The 20,908-nt window shown below is 42.0% G+C and overlaps 1 protein-coding gene across 28 annotated transcripts in view; it reads right to left on the reverse strand.

Moving 5' to 3' along the window:
- MAGI2 (membrane associated guanylate kinase, WW and PDZ domain containing 2) overlaps positions 1 to 20,908 on the reverse strand; it is a 1,173,000-nt gene that overhangs the window by 990,829 nt on the left and 161,263 nt on the right. The gene's annotated exons all lie outside the window — the stretch shown is intronic.

Here is a 20,908-nt window from a genome sequence, read left to right on the forward strand (position 1 = left end):
ATTGTCCACCCAAACTGCAAGCCTTGGGCAGGTGCAGAGCAGCACCTCCAACATGAAGAACAGCACCTGTAGGCACTGCTCTGCACTTGCCTGAGGCTTGCATTATGGGGGAGGGGTGACAATGCCCATGCTAAGAAGTGGGGGGCATGGCTTCCTGGCCCCCCCATATCCGGCAGCCCCCCCCCACAAATGTTCTAGCACCCTTGGTCCCAGTAGAATGGGGAAGGGCAAACGTAGTACCTGTATTTAGAAAGGGGAACCAAAGGACCTAGGGAATAATAGACGAGTCAACGTAACTTCAGTACTTGGAAAGATACTAGCACAAAATCAATTAATTTGTAAGCACCTGGAAGATAATAGGATTATAGGGAATAGCCAGTATGGATTTGTCAAAAGGAAATCATGCCAAACCAATTTTAACAGGGTTACTGGCCTAGGGTAAGCAATAGGTGTGATGTGGGAAGTCTTATTAAAAATCAAAATGTGACAGTCTCATAAACAGACTAGGGAATTGTGTTCTAGATTAATTATAAGATCAGTGCACAACTGGTTCTTTTCGTATGGCTTGTAGCAACGACTACAAATTTATATCTAGATTTGATAACCAGCAGATTTCCACAGCAAGTGAGCTGATGAATGTCCTTCAGGCCCCAGACAAAAGAAAGAAGGGGACACTGAGATATGATATGCTCCATCATTTGTGCATGGTTACCATACAGATGTTTGCCTTATTTTCCACTTAAAGAGTGTGTGTCCACATCTCCCATGAGATTCAATCTGCACCAATCTTTCCAATATAAATCAAGACCTGGTGGTTCCCTGGCAGGGTCAATGACGAGCTATTTATTTTGAGCAGTCGAAATGCTCCACATGACTCTCCATTGAGTCTCTGCACTGAAGTTGAGTGTAAGGGTCTTGATGCGGTTCCATGGAGGGTTGTGGGATTTTAATTTTGTCTTTGGCAGGTTCTGCAGGTCATCGTGCAGTGGGATCCTTGTGTTTGCATTGACATGGTTAAGAAAGTCCGAGCAGCTCTTCTAATCTGTGGAGGCTGGATGCGTGATAGGACTGCGAGCCAGTCGACTGGAATCGATTTGAGCATCCCTGACATTTTGTGCACAGCGTTATTGAGTTGAGTGTCAGGGAGTTTAGTGTAACTGCTATGAGACCACACTGGCCCACAATACTCAGCTGCAGAATATACCAAGGCAATTGTTGTAGTGCATAAGGTCCAGGGACTGAAGGCCCATGATGTTCTGGCCAAGATAACAACCTTCACATGGTGCTTCTTTTAAGTGTTGGTGTTTTTCATGCTCCGTGCAAATTCACTAACATATTAATGTTGCCAATTGGCCACTGGACATCATATTACCAACCTCCCAGTGAAAATAGCACAACAGGTTGAAAGACCATACTCAAAGAGTAGTTATTATTAATGGTTTGTTGTCAAACTGGGAAGGTGTATATAATGGGGTTCCATAGGGGTCAGTCCTTGAAACAGTACTATTCAATATTCTCACTAATTACTTGAATAATGGAGTGGGGAGTATGCTGAACAGTTGTCAATGACATCAAGGCTTGCATCAAGGTTGCAAGCACTTTGAATTCTAATTCTGTCTTTCAAGAAGCCTTGTCAAATTATAGGACTGGTCTGAAATCAACAAGACAAAATTCAATAAAGACAAGTGCAACGTACTACACTTAGGAAGGAAAAAAAAATCAAATGTACAACTAGAATACATTCTCTTGTTCCTCCCACCCACCAACTCCTCCAGCTTTTTCCATATGAATTCAATGCTCATGGGGGGGGGAGAGAGGGAGGGAGGAATGAAAGTTAGAGGACTTCAGTCTCAAGTTATCTGGAAAACAAAGAAACAGCTTCCCCTACCCTGCTCCAATTAACGCGCCCCAGCCCTGATTTGCGGTGACCACTTTTCAAAAGTGAAAGGACAGTGTACTTTCCAGGCCTATTCATTCCTTGGCTTTTTTGTGAAGCCTGTCCCCAAAGTGCTAATTATTGACAACTATGACAGTTGTTTGTGGGGCATGGACACCTTTCCACTAGGAAATACACTGAGACCAAGTCATAGCAAACAGGTCAGCAAAGGTAAGAGCCATCAGATGTCTGAGTCATTAATGAGACATGGTTTGAATATAAAATCAGCAAAAAGGTAATATATCACATTACTAACCTCTGCATTGCTTAAGTTTTTAATGTTGCTAAAATCATTTTAATTAAAAACAAAAATCAGAGCTTTGGTTTGATCTTTTCCCATTTCTCATGTCATGGCAATGGATTTCTACAACAAATCGAGAAAAAAACAAAAATCACAGGTTAAAATTCCAGTAACATTTTGTTGAGTTTCATCCCCAGCTGGGATCTGAACTTACAATATAGAGCAGCAGAAGGTAAATATACTGAAGTGAGACAACACAAGCCATTCAACTGGCTTTTTCAAAACCAATTTCACTGCAGTCTCACTGGGACCAAAACCATCATTTAAGCAAGCCACAACTAAACATTCAATAGCTCAGGATTTGGATTATCAGGAGTCAAACAGAAGTACTTTTTATTTTTAAAACTAAGTACAACTTTCGGATATCACAGGAAAATAAAATCTGATATTGCTATGGATTTCTTTTGCTTCAAATAAATGCCCATTATTCAGAAGCAGTGTACTGAAATGCACAACAAGGATTGCAGAGAAACAGGTTCTGCAGCAAAATGACACTTCCCACAGATTACCTTTTAACTAGGGGTTGCCTGTATCAGGAAAAATTGTATCATTGTAACTACATGAATGTAGATACACCAATGCAACCCCCTAAATTAGATGCACTCACTAGCACAAAGAAAGGGTTTATACCAGTGCAATTTACCTGGTTAACTTATCACTTGGCAAGGTTATCAGTGCAGTTGCACATGGGCACATTTTCCTAATCTAAATGTGGCTTTAACTTTTGTAATGCACCTAGACACTTGATTGATGCAACTGGAAATTTAAATACACAGGCATGAGTGGAAATACGTCAGACACAAAGTGAAAAGGGCTGATCGTGCATCAATCTGTCACCAGTAACAGCAATGGTATCACACAGAGTGAGACAGTCTTTCATAGTTAGGACATGAACCATTTAGGGTTTTACAGGACCAAAAAACACCATCTTAAACTTCTCCCATCACTCAGTAGCTATTGCAGTAGAATGCAGATTGTGCGGTCGTAGTTCTCACAGAAACCCCAGTATGAATATTTCACGTTTTTCAACAGAGGCAGTGCTCCCTTCCCAAAACCAGGAGCAGCAAGTTTGTCTTCAATGCAAGACAGATGTGAGTAGACTATTTAAATTATCTTCCCCCCTGCACCTGCTTTATTCCTACTGTTAAAATAAACAAAAAATTGATTTTATGAAGGCTGCCGGTTACTATATTCAGCGATCAGAGACTGCCAAAAGAGAAGAACTGTAGGTACCAAACCCAGTCAGGCCTGAGTAAGCACAGTCGATACACAAGGTACTGCAGCCCAAAGCTCAGTTCAATAGTGAGAGAATTTTCTCCACCATGGGAGAGGTAAAGGCTGCAGGACTGACATCTGAAAGGGTGCACTCAGATCAGAAGGAGAACAGATATGCAGCAAGCCTCACAGCCATGATGGAAGGTAGGTGATGTTGCTATCTTTAAAATGGGAATGCTGATTTGGAGATGTTAAATTGCACAGTCATTAGGACAAATAATGCCAACATTGGTTTAGACTAGGTTTGAGGAGATAAGGGTTCAATTCCCAGCTCTGCTAGACTTTGTCTTTGGAAAAATGACTGAAATCTCTGTTTCCCTCAGATCTTCATCTCCTTCCCCACCAGGCTGGAAACATTTGAAACTGAAAAGTTTTAACACTACCCCCTCACACTCCTGCAAATCTGCCACACTGTAGTTGTACTACCCAAATGCAAAGCCCAGACAACCCATTAGTCACAACAGGCAGAGTTTCGTTTTAACCAAACAGAAAAAACCTCCAATATTTGTTTCACTTAATACATGTATTAGTGGAGTCCTGAATGCAAGTTAATACAATCTGTAATGAACCTTGAAAAGTAACAAGATAGTCCAGTGCCATGATTCAAATCTTGCACATAGGTAGAAATACATTTAGTACTCAGCATTTTAAGTAGTACAGACCTTGGATGTGATGAGCAATTTCACACTTGAGAGAAGCCTGTGTAATGATTTAGACTGCTGCCAGGGATTCAAACTATCTTTGATCATCAATTACTTTGCTAAGGAAAAAAAAATACATTTTGAATAAAAAAATTTTCAAAAAGTTTACCTTGAATCATTTTAAACCCCAATTTCACAGACTACATACACTGATAATGGACTTGTTCATGGTGGAATTATCTATCAGTTGAACAGCAGTGGTGACTAGATGTTTCTGGGTTACTAGTGGAGCTGAAAAAAATAAAGCCATGCATACAGGAGTCTAAAACTGTCACCATATGGAATGCGTCCTGTCTGTGGAAATTCAGGCAATCATAAACAGCTTGCTGAACAGTCTAACTTACAGCTACTTCAGCGACTGCTGTAATTACACTACACTACAGGTTAAAAGAACATTAAGGTTGCAAGTCAAGCATTCAGAAGCATATATGTAGGAGCCGGAGGGGGGGATATGCTGCTGCTTCCAGAATCCGTGCAGAGCAGGGCAAGCCCCTGACCCTGCTCCAGCAGAAGCTTGAGGGCTGGATTAAAATGTCTGAAGGGCTGTATGTGGCCCCCGGGCCATAGTTTGCCACTCGTGGCATACAGGCTCCTTCCTGGCACTCTAAGCACAGTCCTGAGATGACCATAACTTACACTTGACACCAAAAACTCCCTGGGTAGCAGGGCTATTGGAAGTAAACTTTCAAAAAGGCACAGCAGATGTATAGGATTCTACATAGGGGCCCGCTGGGTCAAATATATGCATATTGAGATAAAAAGGGATGGCATGTAAGGTCTCTGAAGAGCCAGTAGCAAACTGGTTATCACAATCATTTCAAAATGTCTGTAAGGAAACTATTTAGGGAGTGATGCATCTTAATTCCAAGACTAAGTCAGATAAGCAACAGATGACATGTCTTAAACAGGTTCCTTTCAAGCAGCATGTAGTAGACACTTATCTCCCTGTCTGACCATTATGTGTGTCATACTGTAAGCTTATTATATATGAAGCCAGATGTGAATTAAAAGATTTCAAAAAAAATTGACATGAGAGGGAGGCCACGGGGGTGGGGAGGGAGAGGGGAAAAATCAGCAGAGAGGGTGCCCTGTTTAAGAAGAACAAAAAGTACAAACTTGATATATCTAATGGTATCAAGAGATACCCTGTGTCTTTCACCGGGATGCAAGCTGCCAGTGTGACTTGTTTCATGAATGGATGATCACAACCAAGCCTGGCTGTAAAATGCTGGAAGGGCTACTTTGAGTGAGCATTGCTCTATAAGACACACACACACACACACAAAAAAAAAATCTAGTTAAGTAAGTCTAGGTTAGGGTGTCTCGATTATACAGGGGAAGTTGCAATATTTGGAGCACCTTTTACTCTCCACCCTCATTTTGATTTTTCATTCTTGCTCTCTAGCCACCCTAGTCTAGGTTCTAGAATGCACATTATGATTTTATATGCAATTGTTTGTTGCCAATACTTCTACATGCTTTCATTCAAATCTCTATACTTCCTCACAAGTATAGAGGACAAGGCTTGTTCACACTAAGGGCAACTGATAGCAAGCTCCTTCACAGTCCTGCGTGCCCCCAGGAAGTATCACAAGCCCCCTGTTGGGAAATGGAGGAAAGCTGAGGTGCAGTACGTTCCAGCCAGAGCTACAGCACACTCCCAATCTACAACCTAGGCTAAGGGCTCGGAACAGTGGTTGGGTAAAGTCCTGCATAGGAGGTAGTTTAAGCCCATTTAAGCATCTTTATGGGAATCTGGAAGTGTAAAGAAGCCTTAGCGTAACTGGAAATCAGCCACTTAATAATTAGTCTCTGGTCACTTGTAGCCATAAACAGTGATGTGAAAAGGAGTAAAATGGTATCATGCCTTTTTTTAATTTTTGTGATGCATAAAGAAAGCCTGAAGTATGCGTTGTCTTTCTACCCCATCCTCACATAGTCACGAGTATTAAATGCTTACTTTTGTTTTTTGGATGACTTCAGTGATTCAAAGTTACAAATATTTCTTTGGCCCTTACTTGAAGGTGGGGGTGGGGGGGGTCACCCCAAACAGGGTGGAAAGCTCTCATCATGGATCTTCATGCTATGTGGTACTGTGCCATCTTATGAGGACAGGATGCACCAGGAGAGCAAAGATGGAGACCACGAAGAAACGTATCCAAATGCAGTCCTATAGCTAAACAAAAATGTGTGCATGTGTGGAGATGCTGCTGTTCCAACTATTGCTAATAAGGCTTGGAGACCCAGAAAAACCACTGCAAAACACCAGATCCCTTTGCTGTTCCTGCTTCAGATTCATTTGCTCAACAGGTTTTCACTTTCCTTTTTTGCTGACTGTGAGCACTTTCCATCTCCTTTTAAATGGAGTCTGTTTCAATGGGACATGCGAGTAAGTGTTTTCTTGAATCAGGGCCTAAGCCCTCTAAGGGTCTTCTAGAACAAAGTAAGCATGTTAGCTAGGTTTTCCTGTTGAAATCAGTGGTGAAATAGAGGACATTTAAATGTCCATCACTATGCTAAATTGGTAAGTGTCCACTGGGATAAGTCAAGAGAATGTCACATTTTTGAGTTAATGTTTCAGTGTTGTCTGCAGACTGACTGAGTCTAAATATCAATTTATAGCCTGTTCATTTTTGAAGTGTTATCTTTACAGCCATAAAGTCCACACATTTCAGTTTTCAAAAATGTGAACTTAGATTCCAGTGCACAATTCTACTCAAGGGATGGAATCAGCAACAAATTCTATGTCTGTAGAATTTCAGGCTATACCAGGGTGAAACAGGAGTTTTGCCATTGACTTCAGTGGAGGCAGGATTTCACTCCAGGCCATTATTATAGAGGTAGACCTTAAATCTAAGTTAAGATAGCATTCCTCGCAAAATTCCTTGAATATAAACAGAAATATCTTATGCAAGTCACCATCAGTGCTTGAAGTTCAGGTGGACAAAAGCAATGTTTAAGGGTGACTTGATCACAGTCTATGAATATCTACTTGGGGAACAAATATTTGATAAGAGGCTCTTCAATCTAGGAGACAAAGGTACAAGATCCAATGGCTGTGTCCAGCTGCAGCTGGACAAATTCAGACAGGAAATAAGGGGGTTTGTGTTTGTTTTTTTTTGTTTTTTTAAACAGGGAGGGTAATTAGCCACTGGAACGACTTTCCAAGAGTTGGAGGATTCTCCATCACCAGCGAATTTTTAAAACAAGATTTGCTCTAGTTCAAACGGAAATTATCTGGGGGCTGTTTTATGGCCTATATTGCACAGGGATCACAATGGTCCCTTCTGGCCTCAGAATCTATGAGTTTAAAGGAGTACTAAGTTGTTTTTTTATGCTTAAAATATGCTCTGTTTATTACTCTTAAAAGCTTGAAGATCATTCTTCTTGCTATAGCAGTTGTTTCATTCTCTTTCTAGGCTGCTGATCCCGTTGCTGTGCTTTAGCTCTCCAATTGCTAATCACTTATCAGGAGCTGAAGAAGGACAACTGTCCCTGCCTTGCAGGAACAGAGTCATGTTTCTGTTGTGGGCTCCCTCCCTCCATAAGAAACATCTCCCTGTCTTCGCTTGTATTTTGAGATCTACTATTTAAAAAAAAAATAATAATAAAGTCCACACAAGCCCTTGGTGGGATTCAAAATAGTTATCTAAACTTGGAAGAAAAAAAAGGGGGTTACCTTTTAATTTTGGGCCATATCATAAGCATAAATTGACAGTTCTATTGGAAGCAACAAGCATTTGCCCCATCTGAAAAACCGGTCCATTATGTTTAAGTTACAGGGATAAAACCTGGGGGAAAAATACAGATAATCCAGCCACCCTGGGGTGGAGTTTTATACATAGAATCATAGAATATCAGGGTTGGAAGGGACCCCAGAAGGTCATCTAGTCCAACCCCCTGCTCAAAGCAGGACCAAGTCCCAGTTAAATCATCCTAGCCAGGGCTTTGTCAAGCCTGACCTTAAAAACCTCTAAGGAAGGAGATTCTACCATGTTTCCATTTTAACCTCCCTCCCCCTTCCCTGAACTTTTCACATAATGGTGACAGTTTAAAATTAAACAAGGTCCCTAAAATAGTCCACATAGGTTTCAAACTAAAAATCTCATTTATATACTTCTTCACTTGGAAGAACTGACACATGGAATATGAATAATGTTCTCACTTTTCCTTTGGTATTATGCAAAGGAAAAACAAACATTTGCAGTTCCCTTTTCACACAATTGGGAGTCACTAATGATTTGCTTTGATAACTAAATTTAGCTCTATTTTTCACCATTAGGTGGCACTTGCAATGTCTGTATTCATTTTATTAAAAAACAAAACACAAAATAGTATGTTATAATGTCCATAGTTCTTTTTATGGAGCATATTTTATTGGCATCACAGAATTCAGCTTGTGAAATGCACTCAGTTTATCAGCATGTGTTTCATTTAAGTGCCCTATAATTATTAAAGTGCTTGGGATAATATTTTCTAGAACTATAGATTGATTTAATGCCACAATAAAAGATTTTCTGCTTTAATCTTTAATTATTTCACTGAACAGCAGGGACTAGAATTTTGCTAGCAATAGTCTCATCTTCCATGATGGAGCAAGCCAGCCTTTGGAACTCATTGAGTTCACATCTATTCAAGTTCAGAATATATATTTAACATTAATAAAATGTACTGTGTTTAAGGCTATAGTCCTGAAAACACTTAAGCACATGTGCTACATTACCCACACCACCATTGTCGTGAGTAGCTCCATTGAACATACAAGTAAAACTATGAACAACCTTAAGTGTTATTCAGGACTACTTTATTCAAATGTAGTTCCATGATTCATGTATAAATACACATCAAAGTAAAGCACAAATTAAATTACAGCCAAAAATCAGACCCTGATTGCAATACATGGCATATATTATTTTGCATCTCATTCAGAAGTTCCACGTATAGAACCTTAATGTCTTAATCCTAACATTAATTTATAATAAAATATACAGTGATTGAGATTAGTGTTACAATTCTGGTTCATAAAGCTATATAACAGGTGTTGGAAATGCTCCATGTGGTGACCTCTAAATAGAAGGCCACAAGAAAGGAGGTATATTATAGGGGAAATTATTTCAAAATCCATTCTCCCTCCCCCACAGTATGGAGATTAATTGGATCTAAGCTTGTGTCCTACTGGTCAAGCTATATAAATCAATCTTTAGAAGTGTACATGTATAGAACCTTCCTCTATCCCCAAAACATGGATTTTTATGAAGAGACCAACCCCATTATACTTGGGGCTCCTAGCAGCAACTTCTTCCTTCCCATTCCAATTATCAGGGAGACCATGCAGTGGTAATCTTCCTGGACGACCTTAAACGAAACAAAGCCAGTCAGGCTGGCTTTGGGTTTCATTCAAGATCTAGTTCAGCTAGGAACCTATGCACATGTGTATTTTTAAGCATATGAAATCACTGGGACTACTTAAAATGCTTAAAGTTAGGCATGTGTTTAAGTAACTTTCTAAACTGAGGCCTCAGACAGGAGAGTGCTAGCCACATTGTGAGACTCACTGAAGGTCATACAATATCATTTGAGCCTACTTAAAGTCTACTTCCAAAGAAATACCTTTTCTTTGCAATAGAAAAAACAAACTACAGCCCTACTAACTGGAAGGAAAAGATAAATATACTTAGGTAACTAGATTTTCAGAGACTATAAGCAATGGGCATTGCATAAAAATATAGATGAATGGATGACAGGAAGTAGGCTCCACAACTGTGGCCCTCATGACGTTTGAAGAGTTCACATGGGCCAGCAGCTACAGTGAATATTTTGTTTGACAACGGCTGAGACCCTCTTTTGTGTTTTACTTTTAAACAGTATAAGCTAAGAGTATGGTGTGATACATCAGGCCTAGGGAGCAGTGGGAGAGGGGAGATATACAAGTCCTAGGCTAATGAAGGTGGGGATCCCTGTAGACCAAGGAAGGTTACTACAGGTTAATTGGAGCACCTGTAGCCAATTAAGCCCATCAGTAACCTAATAAAAAACCCTGCTTCAGGCAGACCGGGTGCAGGTGTGGAATAGGGAGGAAGGAGCAGGACTGGAGTTTAGAGGTGTGTTGCTGAGAACTGAAAGACCAGAGAAAGGGAGACCCTGCCTGAGCAGGGAGACTCCATCCCCCAGTGTCAAGGACCAAGGGTAACCCTACCCAAGGGGCAAGAGGTTAAGAAACCCGCAGGGGTTGAGAGGGGCTGGGGCTCAGAGTGAGGAGCAAACCCAGACCCCTTCCCCGTTTTCCTCCTCTATCACCTTCCCGGGTCACTAGCAGGGCCCTTGGTACCCCAAGAGCAGGGGCAAAGGTTGGCATCCTAACCCCCCCCCCCCCCGCCAAGAAATGCATGGGACCCACCATACCAATCGGCCATTCTGTCACAAGGGTAACATTATTGGATCTCACTGATAGGACTCAAAGTTGTCATATTAATCTCTGAAATTGTATTTTCAACCCACTACCACATGTGGCCTTTAATATCAGGGCCTATAATGCACTGAAGTCACTTATGACTACAGTACTCAGAACTAAATTAAAATAATTCTATTTTAGATTATATTTAAGACTATAGTAGACACTGAGTGATCTCCCATTTCATGTAAGAATGAACTAAAAGTATGTGTATCTATAATCTGACATTTGAAGGATCATAAATAGGTTGGCATTTTTACATTTTCAATTTGGAATGGTTGGTGATTTTCCATGTAATTGGACAAATCAAGATGTTTCATGGAAAATTCTGTAAAACAATATACTTAGTGTTAATTTGGGAGGAGAAATAGACTGAGATCTTTCTGCTTCCATTTTACACTATCGCTATTTTGGATCCTTCTACTTTTATTCTCAGACCATAAAACAAAAACTTGTATTATGGTACAGATTTACAGTCTTATATCCAATAACTTGAGAAAAAACTCAAAGTTGTCTTTTAAAACAACAACTGAATTTCCCAGCTTTCAGGTATTTAATGAAGTACAGAAATGAAGTTAAGGTCCACAAAAGCCAAATAGAATTCTAAGGTTTAAGAAGCTCTAATCTGGTTGATTCAGACTTACACTAGCTGCCCTGTGAATTGCCTAACACACAAATAGCTTATAGCAACTCTAAATATAGTGCAAACCACCACAGAATCACAACACAAGTAATTGACCAGCAATCATCGGCCACCTTCATATGCCCTGAAACACACATCATACCACATCCCATCCAGCCACCCACATCATCAAACCACACTTGCCCTGGCAAGCCATGCCCCCATCCCTGGCACCAGTCCCTGCAAAACTGGCTTTGGCAGTCTTCCTCCATGTGTCCAACGCATATGTCCCACAAACTCAAATTCCCCTGGATTGTGTTGAAAATACCAGTGATCACTCTGGTTATGCTGTAAATTTGAGTGACTACCTCCTTGTTAGTCATGTGCAAAGTAGAGTTAACATATAGGAATTGCCTGTACCATTTCAATTCATGCAATTTGAAGACTAAGGAAACAGCATTAAGAGGCTTTGAGTCCATGTCTCATATGCATTTTGTAAGACAACTAAGACAAGACACTGCAGCAATTTCATTTTATACTTCATAGGAATAAACTTTGCTTTTCCAGATCGAGCCGCTAGAAGTCCAGTTGGCTGCGGCAGGGCGGGCAGGCTCTGTGCCCGGCTCCATGTAGCTCCTGGGAAGCAGCTGGCATGTCCCTCCAGCTCCTAGACAAGATAGTTGAAGAGTCCAATACAGTCCAAGGCTTCATCAAATTTGGAAAGGAATATCTTCACATTTTCAATAGATTTGGAGGTTGCTGTTGTCTTTGTTTGTGTGATATCTTTAGACATAACTTCCCTACATCCACTGCTACTCAATACTTAGACTCCGAACCAGCCAAAGATACCAGTCCTTACCAAGACAAACAAATACAAAAAAAAAATTGGAGATTGAGCCAACCAATGGCTATGGGGTTATGTTAACTTTTTCTGGGTTAAGAACACATTCAAGTGTTTAAGTTCTCATATATCCCAAACTCAATGCCAGTTTTCACCCAGAAGTTTCAAGACAGTTTTACCCTGGAATAAATAGAATTTCAGGTGCATTGCTTAAAGTTGTGTGAACTTTAAAAAAATCAAGTTTATAATGGAAAAATAGCTTTAACCTTAATGGTGATTAAAATCTCATTTTAGTGCTCTGATTGTGGGCCAATATTTATAGTTTGTTATCATAGTCCTCACAATTAACTGCTAGAATGATGAGAATCAAACAATTACAGTGATAAAGTTACCAAATCTAAATCAATTTGCCTTCAAGTGTAGAATTATTCTCTACAATATATTTTCTACAGTTTAGTATTCTACAGGTGACAGAGTTACAGTTATTAGTTCAGATAAGGAACAGCAGTAGCCAACCCACTCCTAAGAAACAAAGATCCCAGTTTTTTTAAAATATCCCTATATAGTAAAATCTCACCAATCCCCAAACTGTCTAATTTGAACAAAAAACTGTCCATTTCTCAGCAAAGATTTAAAGAGGACACTAAACTTGCATTTAGCCTTGAATTTATAAAGCTTTGAAGACCAAAAGAAATATTTCCACCATTAATTCTCCCCCACAATTTAAAAAAAAATTTTTTAGTAAAACATTCTTTCACAATGTCTGAAGCCTAAACACTGCAGCACTTAGAACCTGAAAGTGAAATTATAAAACAAAAAGGATTTCTCTGTCCAGGTTGAGAGAAATGCAAAAAAAAAAAAAAAAAAATAGATGCAAGAACATTAGATGGCCTTACTAACACAGGAAAATTAAAAAAAATATTTAAGATGATAGCGGATGTGGATTTTGTAAATTTGGGCTCTTCCCAACACTTGCTTTTGCATTCTGTTGAATTCAAGCAGCTATTTTAAAAATGGGAAACTTACTCCCTTTATATCCAAAAACAGAAGTTCCAGAGAACACTGAACTATTTATCTTTGGGAGGGCACCTCTCAAGGAAGAGGCAGCAGTCTACAGAAGGAGCCAAAACCACAGTGAGATTTTAACAAAGGAAATATTTTTTAAATTTAAATTCACAAGGGAAAGCATTTAACTCAGAATCACTACTGAGTCAGGTATGGGTTATGGTTAGTCCCCAAAACTGCCTACTCTAACCTTAAAGAACCGTAGTCAGAGAGTCTCCCACTCACCCAGCAGACTACTTGGAGAAACCAAAACCCAAGGACAGCTTGCCCTTAGTTTTTCCCTCTTTCCTCAGGAAACCAGGACATTTCTCTTCCCCACACCAAGTCGACAAAAGTTTGAAGTGGTCATCTGACTGCCATGGCAGAGTGAGGAAGCAGCATTGATGAGCTCCCACTCACCCCTTCCCTAATTTTCCAGTAAAGCCCTCCATTTTGACCCTACACCTCTGATTAGAGCTGGGGGTGTCCAGAAGAGCAGGGGACAGGTGAGACTAGAGGTGGTCAAGGCAGTCTCCAAGCCTCTCTCAACATATCCCCACCAGAGCTACACTGGCAGCATGGCCAGAGAGGCACATCTGCTTCACCTCTGGGACATATAGACTTATAGATATTAAAGGTCAGAAGGGACCATTATGGTCATCTAGTCTGTCCTCCTGCACAATGCAGGCCACAGAATCTCACCCACCCACTCCTGCAATAAACCTCTCACCTATGTCTGAGCTACTGAAGTCCTCAAATCATGGTTTAAAGACTTGAAGGTGCAGAGAATCCTCCAACAAGTGGCCCGTACCCCATGCTACAGAGCAAGGCGAAAAACCCCCAGGACCTTTTCCAATCTGCCCTGGAGGAAAATTCCTTCCCGACCCCAAATATGGCAATCAGCTGAACCCTGAGTGTATGGGCAAGATTCACCAGCCAGATACCCAGGAAAGAATTCTCTGTAGTAACTCAGATCCCACCCCATCTAACATTTCATCACAGGCCATTGGGCTTATTTACCAAGATCAATTAATTGCCAAAATCATGTTATCCCATCATACCATCTCCTCCATAAACTTATCAAGTTTAATCTTGAAACCAAATAGATCTTTTTCCCCCCCACTTCTTCCCTTGAAAGGCTATTCCAGAACTTCACTCCTCTGATGGTTAGATACCTTCATCGAATTTCAAGTCTAAGCTTCCCAATGGCCAGTTTATACCCATTTGTTCTTGTGTTCACATTGGTACTGAGCTTAAATAATTCTTCTCCCTCTCCGGTTTTTATCCCTCTGATATTTTTAGAGAGAGCAATCATATCTCCCCTCAACCTTCTTTTGGTTAGGCTAAACAAGCCAAGCTCCTTGAGTCTCCTTCCATAAGACAGGGTTTTCCATTCCTCGGATCATCCTAGTAGCCCTTCTCTGTACCTGTTCAAGTTTGAATTCATCCTTCTTGAACATGGGAGACCAGAACTGCACACAGTATTCCAGTGAAAGGCTGTGGCTTCACACACACCCCACCTCCCAAGACGTGATAGCAGGAGACAAGCTCTCCCTATTTGCTGAGAAACTGACAAGAAGTGAATGGCTGGCCCACTCCCCCTCACCATTCCTTCAGAGGACTGCAAGAAGCTGCAGCTGCCTGAGGGATGTCTCTCGCCCTCCTTCTGCCAGGACTCATTGGTTCTGCAGCAACAGAAGTCATTGTTCTCCTGCCAGAAAGCTGAGAGGTGGAGTGCCTGGGCAGTTCATCTCCCCAGGAGGGTCACAGAGAGCAACAGAACAGGACAGATTGGTCCTGCAGCTGATCTTATAGTTACTAGGTCACTCCCAGAAGTGTGGGCAATGGTTGGCAACTCTGGTCAAAAGCCACAGCAAAGGGGGAAGGAAAGGCAAAAAAAAAAAAGTATAATATGAAACCTAAGGAGTCAGAAGACGACTCAGCAATCAAATAATTGACCAGTAGTAGCCATTACCGACACAGACTCTAGAAATACCAGCATTGAAGAGTATAGTTAGGATTGGAAGGACAGACTTGTGGCCCTGGAGTCTTAAGTCAAAACAATGACTGAAAAAAAGCCAGAAGACTTTGAAAATAGGGGCCATAGCTAAAATATTAGGCTGCTAGAGCTGCCAGAGGGACCAAAAGGCAAAAAGGCCTCATAAAATACTTTGCAACATGGAATCCAAAGAGCTCTGAATCTGTTGGTCAAATCAGACAACATTCAGACAAAGGGCACAGTGGATTAGGGTACCAGTCAAATTTCTGTTGTGCACTATGTACTGTGACATTATGGCTTTACAACTTCAGAGTAATAATCTCATAATAGTTATATGGGGGGGGCAAAGGACAAGCAAAACCAAGTGGATTTAGAGGAGCAGATTTACAGTTTGCAGAAGCAATATTATTTGACTAATAATGCAGACTCGCTTCAAGAGATTAAGAATGCAAAAATAAGAGAGCATTGTAAGCACTAAACAAAACAAAAAACCCACACCACACAGCTCTCTTACTGTACCAAACAAAGATTTTATGGCTTTTACTAGCCAGACTGATTTAATGATTTCCAACAGAAGACCAATACCATATTGTGACAGGGTACTCTCACCACTCATGAGTACCTCCTGTTAGCTGGGTGTGGTGCTGTAATTTTCTTTTTTTCCAGCAGGCAGGTTTTCAGCACTCCAGCTAAGTCACATGGTCAACAATGGATGAACCTCTTCAAGGGCAACAAAAGGTCCAAGAGAGCCTATGGCTGTGCCCTTGTTAGTGTCTTCTAGTCCAGTCTCTGGGCCCAGTTCTCAGCCCCTTCTAGGCTAGCTTTAAGTCCTTCCCTGCCTTGTTGTAGAGCACTGTCCCCAGGGCTCTCTCCCTGGGGACTCTGTCTTCACCACTTCCCAACTCTCCAGCCAGGTCACCTCTTAAGTTCAGTTCCCTTCCAGGGGAAGGAAATTTAACAAGTGGTTGGCCCATCTCTGGGCCTGGTTAAATTCCAGCCCCTTTCTCAGTCTTGTAGTACAGTCTTATCCCCTTCTTGGGGCTAAGGCCACTTCCCCAGTGGGGAGACCACAGCCTGCCCACTACTTCAGGTCCCAATCCAAGGACCCAGAGTAGTCCCTGCAGTCCCAAACAGCAGTCATGCACTGCTCCCTTTAATTCTATTAGCTGCTTTAACTCTACTAGCTTCTTCCCATCAAGTCTCTTCCCTGCCACCCAGTCCTTTGAAGTTACCATTCTCAGGTATGCTTACTCCTCGCAGAAAGCAAAATGCAGCCAGAACTTCTGATTCTCTCACAGGGTCCTGTGACCAGAGCTAAGCACCCTTCCTTACCCCTCTGGACCAAGGCAGGAACTAATCTGCTGACCCCCTGCAGCTCCTTTTATCTGAGCCTGCTGCACTCTGATTGGCTGCTTCCCTGCAGCCTCTCTAGACAGGCTGGAGGACCCATCTTCACGTCTACTTTCCTGGGGTGAAGTGTGGTAGGATCACAAGGCCTCCAGCAGGGGCCCTCAAGGGGCCTAGTAACCCCCTGCCGAACACACACACACACACACACACACACACACACTAAAGGTCAAAAACAGAATACTCAAAAGGATGAATAAAATACTAGCCAAGTATTTCCAAGCAATAGAAACTAGCAAATATGTAAACATGGGAGAACTGGGAGGTAGCAAATTGCAGAATCTGAAAATGCCCAGAGTTACTATAATGTCCTTTTAGGTTTTTCTCCCAGACAGTGCAAGACCCTGGCCACACTCAGTTATCTACACTGGGGTGGCTTATGTTCAGGACCCAGTTTTTTAGTCCTTGCAAGGGACCCTGACAAAAGGAGAAAAGGCCAGCATTACCTTCTTACTTCATGGCTATGTAGCAGTTTTCTAGGAGTCCTTCTGGCTGGGTAACTGAATTGGCTCATTCTATCAGGCTTACCGTGGGAGTGCCCTGCATTCCCCATAGGGTTGGGGATGGAGATCTCCTGACTGAGAGTTCCTCCTTGAGGCTTCAGGACTCCAGCTGTCTCCTGATCATGATGATTCTCACCCTAGATGATTAGTTTCTCCTTTTGAAAGGCCTCCTCCCTACCATACATGATTGAAAGGGATGGAGTGGCAGGGCTAGCCTCCCACACAGAGCCTCTCCGGAACCTTCCTCTACATCGTGAGGTCTACACCTCATCCCCCCACCCCACCCTTCTGTCACACTGACATACAATGAATAGGACCCTACCAAATTCACAGCCATGAAAAAACATGTTGTGGACCATGAACTCTGGAATCCCCCTGTGAAATCTAGTCTTTGGTGTGCTTTTACTCTATACTATACACATTTCACGGGGAAATCAGCATTTCTCAAGTTGGCGGTCCTGACCCAAAAGATAGTTGTGGGCGGGGGGAAGGGGTGTCACAAGAGGGGTCATGGTATTGTGACCCTTACTTCTGTGCTGCCTTCAGAGCTGGGTGACCAGAAAGTGGTGGCTATTGGCCAGGCACCCAGCTCTGAAGGCAGCACCGCCAGCAGCAGTGTAGAAGTAAGGGTAGCAATACCATACCTTGCCATCTTACTCCGGTGCTGCTGCCTTCAGAGCTGGGAGGCCAGAGAGTGGCGGCTGCTGACTTAGGGCCCAGCTCTGAAGACAGCAGCACAGAAGTAGGGGTGGCAATACCATACCATGCCATCCTTACTTCTGTGCTGCTGCTGGCAGCGGCGCTGCCTTCAGAGCTGGGCTCCTGGCCAGCAGCTGCTGCTCTCCAGCTGCCCAGCTCTTGAGGCAGAGTCGCCACCAGCAGCAGCACAGAAGTACCACAATCCCCCTACAATAATGTTGAGACACCCCCCGCCCAAATCCTTTTTGGGTCAGGACCTCTACAATTACAAAACCCTGAAATTTCTGATTTAAATAGCTGAAATCATGAAGTTTATGATTTTTAAAATCCTATGGCTGCGAACTCGACCAAAATGGACTGTAAATTTGGTAGGGCCCTAACAATGAAATAGTTCTAGGCTTTGTCTACCCTTGTGCTACAGTGTGGACTATGGGGACGTAAACTGCAGAACATGCCGAAGACGATGGATACTCCTCCAAATTCTATAAAACATTTAAAAACCCACATAATTCCCTTATTAGAAAATGTATTTCAATCTTCTTGGGTACTTGTGCTTACCAAACACTATCTATCAAGCAGATGTCGTTTGAAAACCTAAACCAAACAAGGATTAAATCTAACACCTTTTAGGCCCATCTTGTTAATAAATATAGAGAGTAAAATCTGGCATTCAGATTAGAGACAATAATGCCCAAATTAGTGCATCAAAAACTGGAAGGAAGAAGCCCCTTAAAACACCACAAGAAAAAAACTACTGGCACAGCATTCCAAGAGCACTAATAAAGAGGCTTGCCTTCTAACAATGGATTCAGAAAAGGCTTTTGACTCAGTAAAATGTGGGAGGAATATGGCTTTGGGGAGCACTTTCAGAAGTGGATTAAAATAATCCACAAAAATCTGGGAAATGTCACAAAGACTGAGCCATTATAAAAAGAGGAACAAGACAAAAGGTATCCTTTATCACCCTTATTAAACTGATTTAATTATCAAACCATTAGTACAAAAGATCAGGGATACTGAAGAAATTCAAGGAATACATATATCAGGAATAGAAAACAAAGTTGCATTATATGCTAATGATCTTATGCTTTTTATAAAAGGTACATAAAACTCACCAGTATTGCAGGAAATAATGGACGATTTTGCTCAGGAATCAGTATACAGATCAAGTCACACTAAATCAGATACTATGCCTAGGCTCCTAAAGAGAGATTAGATCAATAAATACATACAAAACCACTGAAAGTAATGGATAATAAAATTAGATATTTAGGCATTAAGGTATCACCTAAAGCAGGGAAGCTGTTTAAATTAGATCGGGGTCTCAAACACATGGCCTGCAGGGTTATTTTCTGCGGTTCCCCGTTCCCGGCCAATGGAAGCTGCAGGGGGCGGTGCCTGGAGGCATGGCTAGGGCAACACACAGACCCCTGTGCCCCCCATCCCCCAGGTCCCAGCTGCTTCCCGGAGCAGCGCAGGAGCAGGGTAGGCAGGCGGGGAGCCTGCCCCGCCCGCCTGGTGTGTGCCAGGCCGGAGCCCGCCCCCTGAGCCACTCCTGCAGCCGAGCCCCCTAACATACCCCACACCCCTCCTGCACTCAACCCCCTGACTTGAGCCCCCACCACACCCCTCCTGCACCCCAACCCCCTGCCCTGAGCCCCCACCGCACCCTGCTCCCCCTGGAGGCAGGAGGGGCAGAGTGGGGTGGGGATTTTGGGGAAGGGATTGGAATGGGGGCAGGGAAGAGGTGGGGCAGGGGCGGGACCTCATGGAAGGGGTGGAGTGGGGGCAGGGCCAGGGTAGTGGTGGGGGGTCAGTGATGCAGCCCTCGGGCCAATGTACTAGTCCTCATGTGGCCCTCGTAGTCATTTGAGCTTGAGACCCCTGAATTAGATATTGAGCCACTAATGAAAATTATTTACAATGACCTGAAAACTCAGATATTATAGCCATTGACTTTGATAGGTAGAATTCATGTACTTAAATGCACGTGCCCTTCTCCATGATTCCCTTTACACCTCCCAAAGATTTGTTCAGCAAATGTTAAATTATTCAAAGATTCCTATTGTCAAATGGGATACCAAAATAAAAACAGAATGGCTAGAAAGTCCAATTGAGATGGGAGGCCTGGTGCTACCAGAATTCTAGAGATATAGGATAGCACAAATTAGACTGGTATTGGAATGGATCTCTCTGAAAATCCATCATGGATATAGATTGAACAGAAACTGGTAAACCTAATCTCATTATATAATTGTGTGCTAGATTTATATCCCAAAATTCTGGCATCCATGAAACATCACCCATTACTTAAAAATGTACTTACTAATTGGGCATATGTGATGCCCTTGATAAAACAAAAAGAGCAGATCTTGGCAATATCAAAACCAAAACAAAACAGTGCTTTCAAACTCAGCTTGAATAAGGAAGTTTTTAGATGTTGGGGGGAAATATCACCATAATAAGTGGAAGGATTTCTTTAAGCATGGAGAACACTTAAAACAAACAGATGCAGCAGATATATTAAAAAGAGAAAAGCATAATATGAGTTTATACAGATTGCTTACCTATTAAAATGCTTTCAGAGAAAATAGGAACCAGCAAAATTATCGTACTAGAATATTTTATACATGGCTTGAAGTTTCAGCAATCGAGATTAGGTCTGGAACATATAATCTCAAGACTATGTTTTTAAAGGACAAACCACAAAAAGCTATTAAGTCATGAAGTGCAGATTAAGTGTGAAATAACAGCAGATAATGAAGACAAATATTGGCTCTAATACTAACCAAACAGTGGAAGTTCAGTTCTTTTTAGTTTTACAGAATGTATGTTTCTCCGTCTCTACGTATGGGGACTGTTGGCCCCTTACTAAAACTCAGTGGGTTTTTTTTGGTTGGCTAGCTCCCGGTACCAAAATAATTGGGAAATCAGGACCGTGACAACGACAGTCCCCAGGAACCATGAGGACAAGTCAATGTTCCAGGTCAGCCGGATTGACAGGTAGGGTTGCCAACCCTGCAGGATAGCCCTAGAGTCTCCAGGAATTAAAGATTAATCTTTAATTAAATAATATGGCATGTGATGAAACCTCCAGGAATACGTCCAACCAAGAATTGGCAACCCTAT

Source organism: Dermochelys coriacea, chromosome 1, assembly GCF_009764565.3.
Source record: "Dermochelys coriacea isolate rDerCor1 chromosome 1, rDerCor1.pri.v4, whole genome shotgun sequence".
Lineage (NCBI taxonomy): Eukaryota > Metazoa > Chordata > Testudines > Dermochelyidae > Dermochelys > Dermochelys coriacea.